A 9,868-nucleotide genomic window follows, 5' to 3' on the forward strand; every position below is an offset into this window, starting at 1 on the left:
TTATCTTTATGATGTGATGGCAAATGGGATTACTTTCTTTATTTCTTTTTCTGAACTTTTGTTGTTATTGCATAGGAATACAAGACATTTATGTGTTATTAATTTTGCATGCTGCAACTTTACCAAATACATTGATGAGCTCTAGTATTATTTCTGGTAGCATCTTTCAGATTCTCTATGTATAGTATCCTGTCATCTGCGAACAATGACAGTTTTACTTATTTTCTGTCTGGATTCCTTTTATTTTTCTTCTATGATTATTATGGCTAAGACTTCCAAAACTATACTGAATAAAAGTGAAGAAATCATTGTCTTGTTCCTGATCTTAGAAGAAATGCCTTCAGTTTTTACTGTCAATAATGATGTTTGCTGTGAGTTTGTCATATACAGCCTTTATTATATTGAAATATGTTCTTTCTATGCCCACTTTTTAAAGAAGTTTTATCATAAATGGTATTGAATTTTGTAAAAAGCTTTTTCTGCATCTATTGAGATGATCATATGGTTTTTATTCTCTAGTTTGCTAATATGGTATACCACATTCTCTTTGTTGTTGTTTGTTTGTTTGCTTTAACTACATTGAAGAATCCTTGCACCCATGGCTTAAATCCTACTTGATCATAATGTATGATCCTCTTAATGTGTTGTTGGATTCAGATTGCTAGTATTTTTATTGAGGATTTTTTTTGTCTATGTTCATCGGTGATATTTGCCTGTAGTTTATTTTTGTGTGTGTGATATATTTGCCTGGTTTTGGACAGGGTAACGGTGGCCATCCAGAATGAGTTTGGGAGTCATCTTTACTGAACTTTTTGAGAGCTTCAGAAGGATCAATGTTTACTCTAAATGCTTAATAAAGCTTGCCTGTGAAGCCATCTCATTCTCAAGCTTTGTTTGCTCAAGTTTTTAAGTCACAGTCTTAATATCAGTTTTCTATTTCATCTCAGTTCAGTCTGGGAAGTTTGTACCTTTCTAAGAATTTATCCATTTCTTTAGGTTGTCCATTTTATTGGCATATAGTTGGTTGTAGTAGCTTTACTTCCAAGGATCAAGCATCTTTTAATTTCATGGCTTCAGTTATTGTCTGCAGGGATTTTGGAGCCCTCAAATAAAATTTGCCACTGCTTCCAATTTTTCCACTTCTATTTACCATGAAGTGATGGGACCAGATGCCATGATCTTAGTTTTTTGAATCCTGAGTTTTAAGCTAGATTTTTCACTCTCCTGTTTTAACCTCATCAAGAGGGTCTTTAGTTCCTCTTCATTTTCTGTCATTAGAGTCATATTATCTGCATATATTAGGTTGTTGATATTTCTCCCATAATCTTGAACCCAGTTTGTGATTTATTCAGCTAGACATTTCAAATGATGTATTCTGCATTTAAGTTAAATAAACAGAGTGACAATAAACAGCCCTGACATATTCCTTGACCAATTTTGAACTAGTCAGTTGTTCAATATCCAGTTGTAACTATTGCTTCGTGACCTGCATTCAGTGGTCTGGTATTTCCATCTCTTTAAGAATCATCCACAGTTTGTTGTGATCCACACAGTCAAAAGCTTTAGTATAGTTAATAAATTCCATTGCTTTCTCTATGATCCAATGAATGTTGACAATTTGATCTCTGGTTCCTCTACCTTTTCAAAACCAACTTGTACATGTGGGATTTATTGATTCACATACTGCTGAAGCCTAGCTTGAAGGATTTTCAGTATAACCTTGCTAGCATGTGAAGGGAGTGCAATTGTACAGTAGTTTGAACATTCTCTGGCATTACCCTTCTTTGGGGTTGGAATGAAGACTGACCTTTCCCAGTCCTGTGGCCATTGTTGAGCTTTTCACATTTGACATGTTGAGTGCAGCACTTCAGCAGCACCACTTTTTAGGATTTGAAATAACTCAGCTGTAATTCCATCACCTCAACTAGCCTTTTTCATAGTAATGTTTCCTAAGGCCCTCTTGACTTCACACTTCAGGATGTCTGGTACTAGGTGAGTGACCACACCATCATGGTTATCATGGTTAAGATCTTTTTTGTATAGTTATGTGCTTTCTTGTCACATCTTAATCTCTTATGCCTCTCTTATATCCTTACCATTTCTGTCCTTTATCATGCCCATCCTTGCATGAAATGTCCCCTTGATATCTGATCTTCATGAGATTGCTAAGCTTTCCCGTTCTATTGTGTTCTTCTATTTCTTGGCATTCTTCACCTACATACACACATATGAGTTTTATTTACCATTTATCTAAAACTATATATATATATATAGTGTGTGTGTGTGTGTATGTGTGTGTACATACATATGTGTTTGTATACATATATATCCACAGAAAATGAAATCAGTATCTCAAGCAATATCTACCCTCTTATGTTCACTGTAACATTGTTTGCAATAGGCAAGTCATGGAAATGACCTAGATGTATGTTGAGAGATGAATGGATAAAGAAAATGCAGAATATATATATATATATACACACACACACACACACAATAATATGTAATATATATTATATAATGTTATTTAGCCATAAATAAAGAAAATCCCGGACATTTTTGATAACATAGATGAACCTGGGGAATATTATGTGGAAGAAAAAAAAACAGACAAAGAAAGACAGTATTTGTATAATCTCAGTTATATGTAAGAATCTTATAAAAGTCAGCATTATAGCACTGAATAGTAGAACAACAGCTACCAGCAGCTGGGAGGCATAGGAAATGGTGGCTGCTAGTCAATGATCCCAAACTTTCAGTGTGAAGAAGAATAAGCCTGGATGTGTGTAATGGGCTAGCATACAGCCTAGTGACTATACCTAATACTATTATATTGGATACTAGAAATTTGCCAGAAGAGTATATCTTCCTACCATGGTAGCTCTGTGTGGTAATAGATGTTGTGACTAGTTTGATTGTGGTCATTAGTTCATAAGTTTGCATATATCAAGTCAGCATATTATACACCTGAAAAATACATAAAATTCTTGTCAGTTACACCTTAGTAAAGCCTTAGGGGAAAGAGAAAAAATAAACACTTGAGATTATCCTAAAAGAAAGTTTTGAAACATGTATAATATAATATAAGAAGTGAATCGCCAGTCCAGGTTCGATGCAGGATACAGGAAGCTTGGGGCTGGTGTACTGGGATGACCCAAAGGGATGGTATGGGGAGGGAGAAGGGAGCAGGGTTCAGGATTGGGAACACGTGTACACCCGTGGTGGATTCATGTTGATGTCTGGCAAAATCAATACAATATTGTAAAGTAATTGGCCTCTAATTAAAATAAATAAATTTAAATTTAAAAATAATAATAAAAAAGAAAATCCTCCCAAATTGATATCTGTTCTTCAATGTGGTGTGGAAGAAAATAGGCCTGAATACGTTGCAAAGCTAGAGAGGAGATAAAACATTTCTGGGATGATAAACTATAAAGGCATCTGAAAGTGCCATCCATATGCCAGCAAAAGGAGACTTGGTAGTCCCCATTACTGTTAATAACATTTTTTATTCGTAAAATTTTGAGTCAACATGCTTACACTAATACTTTCAGTCCTATTAAAATCACTCGTTGTACATTTTACTCTTGTCAGTTAATCATATTGTTCTTTTAAATGGAGGTGGGAATTAACATTACACTCCCATATATAAAATATATAAACAACAAAGGCCTACAGCATAGCACAGAGACCTATACTGAACATTTTGTAATAATCTATACGGGAAAAGAATCTAAAAAAAAGAAAATTAAAGTCTAAAAGGAAAAAGTATATATATATATATATATATTTCACAGGACTCTGGTTTGCAAAGTGGAGCCCAACTACAGATATGGTCTAGGAGTGTCATTTTCTGGTCTCTTTTTTCACACAGATATCTTTTTCAGCCATATTTATCCCCAGTGGTAATCATTTTCCGTAACCTACATATGCCTATGTTTGTTCTCAACAAAATTCATATTTTCCTAATTTAAATGTGAATCTCCTGATTCAGATTTCTCTATCTATCTAAAATAACCCCTTTTTTTCACATGTGAAATCTTACACAGTCCCCATGTTGCTATTAAAGTCACACTTGTTCACTGTACTCTCTTAACTACTTCTTTTTGTCAGTCTAATGCAAAACTTTCTTTAATTTCAGTTTTATTCTTCATTACCTTACCTTACTTTGTGAATTAAACCCAGAAAATCCAGATTAGAATTGTATACACAATAGACTATCTATTAAAAAAAATAAACAGCTTGATTTGTGCCTTTAAAAATAATTTGATCAAGGTAAACCTAATTGATGGAGAAACGAAGTTAGTAGCATTCCATATATTTTGTAAGAAGAATTTCATAGGTTCATAGAGACCTCCAGAATACTCTATTTAAATATGAATAATAATAATCAATTGGCTTTGAAAAAGCAACATTGAAATATGAAATCATTTTAAGTTACAAATTTAAAATGTTGAAAATAATTGCAAATTAACCTGTTAAGTATTCTAACATTTCATGACTATGTAATTATGTTCATATATAACACAAGTTAGAAAAATGTCTAAATTAATATTCAGAACATTTAAGAAACAAAATAATCCACTTTATGAAAATCATTCTATTTTTATTGAACAATCATTTATGGTCAGTACCCTTTTCAGCCTCCTCTGATATTAAGCTGTTGTAAGAGGGATAAGAGAATACGGAGAAAATTAGAGTGCAAGAGCTTAGAAATATTGCTATATATTCATTTGATTTTAGATCATTTGGTTTGCCCATTTTTCTCATTTTCTCTCTTATTCATTACTTTTCCCTCAACACTAGTGACTTCTCTGATTCACTGTTGGATTTTTTGTGATGAAAAACATCTGGTATGATGCCATTTATTTATAATGAAATTCTGAGTGTGGACTTTTCCATAGACAATTGATATCAGGAGATAAGCTGCTCATAAGTTAAATTAAAAAAAAAAAACATAGACTTGCTTTATTTACAACATCCACATTTTCTCTTCATTGCAGCTGCCATCTAGGGTTTAACACATAATAATTACTCATGAAGAACAAGTTCATTTCTTATACTGCAGAAGCCCAGTCTTATGATTAACAACAAACTTCCTTGTTATAATGACATGGCCACTTAACATACTTAGGTATTAGATCAATTTCCATCTCTAGAAAGTTAAAGGAATTATTATTTTCTTTTGCTCTTGGAAATGACATGAATGGGGAGGGGGAAAGACTACTAAAACAAGCTTAACTCATTTAAATTTCAAATAATATTTTACAGAAGATTATATATTTTGATTATAAGTCACATCTCCTTTATTTTGCTTGTAACTTATTTTGAAATAAAAATGTTAATCAGTTATTAAATTTAATATAATAAATATACACATCTAAAAAGTTAAATTATACTACCTGTGTTCTAACAAAAATCATTCTTCTCTTGTCCTTTTCCAGCCCTAATTCCTTATTCCTAGAGTCATTTTTTCCCAAATATTTTAACTGTTTTTTTTTTTTAACTGTGCATTTATGTCCAATATTTCCATGTTACTCCTACAGAGCTATTTCTCGATTTGTTTTAGATGTAGTCTTCCCAATATGGAAGTTTAAGTTTTACCTCTTTTACACACATCCAACATAAACAAACAAATGTTTATTTCCCCCTATTCACATAGAATTATATGTCACTTCTGTTGTTGTCAGTGATTAATGATGACTACTTGAATATTTTTCTAGTTATGTCAAATAATATAACATAACTACAATATCTTTTGCATATTTTTAACTAATGACTTCCTTATTTTTTCTTTTACTTAAATTATTCTTATAGTATTTGAAGAGAATGAATATATTTAAATGTTTTCAAAAAAGCACCTGATCAACTGAATTTTTTTCCCTGGAACCAGGCATCCTTTATACCAGTATTTATTGCACATGCTCTTGTCTTATTGTCTTGAGAATATTCCCATTTCCATGACCCCAGTGTTATCTGCCTCATTTCCTTTCCTGGGTTCTATTTCTTGCTTTTCTGGTCTTAGACCCTAGGGCAGTATATTTGGAGATCTATATTGATCTGCAAATGTCTTATTTCAATAGAAGTTTAGATGATAATCTATTCCATGATTGGAAATTATTTCCCCTTCTGTTTAATAGTTTTGAGCCATTGTGATTTGGCTTCTAGCTTTGCTATCAGAGAGTTAGCCTCTCCAGAGAATTTGTTCTGCTTCCTGGAAGAGTTTGGACCAAAAAAAAAATTGTGTTCTAAAATTTTATAACACAATTCCATAGATTGTTACAGGCTTGTTTGTTTTGTTTTTCATTAAAACTGTTTAAAAGTTATGTGAATCATAGCAACCATCCTCAGGCTGTCGGTCAGGCACATTTATTGGGGGAAATCCTCACAGCCTTACTCCTTCAACCTCAAGAGGATTCAGCACCTCCCAGCACAAGAACAGCTTCCAGAAATGACCTTCTTCAGTATGCAGCTGGAATTTCCTCATCTTTCACGCTTTCTCAACTGCCTTACCTCTCTTTACATATAATTCCCTCACCTGATAAAATCTCTTTTTGTGTTTTATCTGCTTGTGAGCAGATGAATTTTGCTAGATTTAAAATCTCTAATGACTGCTTCACACAGTCACACAATTTTGTTTTATTTTTCCCAGAGAATATTTTTTATTTCTCTTCTCAAATCCCTTGATAATATCCTTTTCTTATTATTTGCACTGAACCTAGTGGATCCTGCGAATCTTTACACTCTCATCTTTCAGTAGTGATTAATTTTCTAAACTTATTCCTTTGACATTTCCCTCTTATTCTTTTTGTGTTTCTTTTCTTCCAACATTCCTGCTATTTAGATACTTAAACCAGACTTGAACTCATATCTTTAGTCTTCAATTTTATCTTTTTTATTTTTAATCCTAGGAGATTTCCTTCAGGTTCAGTTCAGTTCAGTCGTTCATTTGTGTCAAACTCATTGTTACCACATGGGCAGCAGCACGCCAGGCCTCCCTGTCCATGACCAACTCCCGGAGTTCACTCAAACTCACGTCCATCGAGTCGGTGATGCCATCCAACCATCTCATCCTCTGTCATCCCCTTCTCCTCCTGCCTTCAAACTTTCCCAGTATCAGGGTCTTTTCCAGTGAGTCACTTCTTCACATCAGGTGGCCCAAGTATTGGAGTTTTAGCTTCAACATCAGTCCTTCCAATGAATATTAAGGAGTGATTTCCTTTAGGATGGACTGGTTAGATCTCCTTTCTGTCCAAAGGACTGTCAACAGTCTTCTCCAACACCACAGTTCTAAAGCATCAGTTCTTCAGTGTTCAGCTTCCTTTATACTCCAAATCTTACATTCACACATGACTACTGAAAACAACAACAACAAAAACATAGCTTTGACTAGATGATCTTTGGCAAAGTAATATCTCTGCTTTTCAATATCCTATCTAGGTTGGTCATAATTTTTCTCCCAAGGAGTAATTGTCTTTTAATTTCAAGGGTGCAGTCACCATTGGCAGTGATTTTGGAACCCCAAAAGATAAAGTCTGTACCTGTTTCCATTGTTTTCCCATCTATTTCCCATGAAGTGATGGGACCAGATGCCATGATTTAGTTTTCTGAATGATGAGTTTTAAGCCAACTTTTTCACTCTCCTCTTTCACTTTCATCAAGAGGCTCTTTAGTTCTTCTTCACTTTCTGCCATAAGGGTGGTGTCATCTGCATATCTGAGGTTATTGATATTTCTCCCGGCAATCTTGATTCCCGCTTGTGCTTCATTCAGTCCAAAATTTCTCATGATGTACTCTGTGTATAAGTTAAATTAGCAGGGTGACTATATACAGCCTTGATGTACTCCTTTTCCTATTTGGAACCAGTCTGTTGTTCCATGTCCAGTTCTAACTTGCTTCCTGACCTGCATACAGATTTCTCAGGAGGCAGGTCAGGTGTTCTGGTATTTCCATCTCTTGAAGAATTTCTCACAGTTTGTTGTGATCTACACAGTCAAAGGCTTTGGCATAGTCAAAAAATCAGAAGTAGATGTATTTCTGGAACTCTCACTTTTTTGATGATCCAGCGGATGTTGGCAATTTGATCTCTGGTTCCTCTGCCTTTTCTAAATCCAGCTTGAACATCTGGAAGTTCAAGGTTCACATACTGTTGAAGCCTGGCTTGGAGAATTTTGAGTATTACTTTGCTAGTGTGTGAAATGAGCGCAATTATGTGGTAGTTAGAGTGTTCTTTGGCATTGGTATGAAAACTGACCTTTTCCAGTCCTATGGCCATGGCTGAGTTTCCAAATTTACTGGCATACTGAGGGTAGCACTTTCACAGCATCATCTTTTAGGATTTGAAATAGTCCAACTTGGATTCCATCTCCTTCACTAGCTTTGTCCATAGTGATGCTTCCTAAGGACTTGACTTTGCATTCCAGGATATTTGGCTGTAAGTGAGTGATCACACCATGGTGGTTATCTGGGTCATCAATATATTTTTTGTATAGCTCTTCGGTGTACTCTTGCCGCCTCTTCTTATTATCTTCTGCTTCTGTTAGGTCCATATTGTCTCTGTCCTTTATTGTGCCCATCTTTGCATGACATGTTCCCTTGGTATCTCTAATTTTCTTGAAGATATCTGTAGCCTTTCTCATTCTATTTTTTTCCTCTATTACTTTGCATTGATCACTGATGAAGGTTTTTTTTATCTCTTCTTGCTATTCTTTCGAATTCTAATTTCAAATGGGTATATCTTTCCTTTTCTCCTTTGCTTTTCACTTCTCTTCTTTTCTCAGCTGTTGGTAAGCCCTTCTCAGACAACCATTTTGCCTTTTTGCATTTTTTTTTCTTGGGTATTGTCTTGATCACTGCCCCCTGTACAGTGTCACAAATCTCCATCCATAGTTCTTTAGGCACTCTGCCTATCAGGTCTAATCCCTTGAATCTGTTTGTCACTTCCACTGTATAATTGTAAGGGATTTGATTTAGGTCATACATGAATGGTCTAGTGGTTTTCCCTACTTTCTTCAATTTAACTCTAAATTTGGCATTAAGGAGTTCATGATCTGAGCCACAGTCAGCTCCTTGTCTTGCTTTTGCTGACTGCATAGAGTTTCTCCATCTTTGGCTGCAAAGAATATAATCAATCTGATTTTGTTATTGACCATCTGGGGATGTCCATGTGTATAGTCTTCTCTTGTGTTGTTGGAAGAGGGTACTTTCTATGACCAGTGTATTCTCTTTTCAAAACTCTATTAGCTTTTGCTTTGCTAAACTCCCCAGGTCGCTAGGTGCCCAATATGCTACTGGATCAGGGGAGAAATAATTCCTGATGGAATGAAGAGATGGAGCCAAAGGAAAAACAACACCTACTTGTGGATGTGATTGGTGATGGAAGTAAAATATGATGCTGTAAAGAGCAATATTGCATAAGAACCTGGAATGTTAGGTCCATGAATCAAGGCAAATTGGAAGTGGTCAAACAGGACATGGCAAGAGTGAACATCAATATTTTAGGAATCAGTGAACTAAAATGGACTGGAGTGGGTGAATTTAACTAAGATGACCATTATATCTACTACTGTGGGCAAGAATCCCTTACAAGAAATGGAGTAGCTATCATAGTCAACAGGAGACCAAAATGCAGTACTTGGATGAAGTCTCAAAAACAACAAAATGATCTGTTTATTTCCAAGACAAACCATTCAATATCACAGTGATCCAAGTCTATGCGTCAACCAGTAATGCCGAAGAAGCTGAAGTTGAATGGTTCAATGAAAAGCTACAAGACCTTCTAGAACTAACACCCCAAAAAGATGTCCTTTTCATTATAGGGGACTGGAATGCAAAAGTAGCAGATTTCCTTAGCTTTAATTTTTTTCTA

Source organism: Bison bison, unplaced genomic scaffold, assembly GCF_000754665.1.
Source record: "Bison bison bison isolate TAMUID 2011002044 unplaced genomic scaffold, Bison_UMD1.0 scf7180017864130, whole genome shotgun sequence".
Classification (NCBI taxonomy): Eukaryota; Metazoa; Chordata; class Mammalia; order Artiodactyla; family Bovidae; genus Bison; species Bison bison.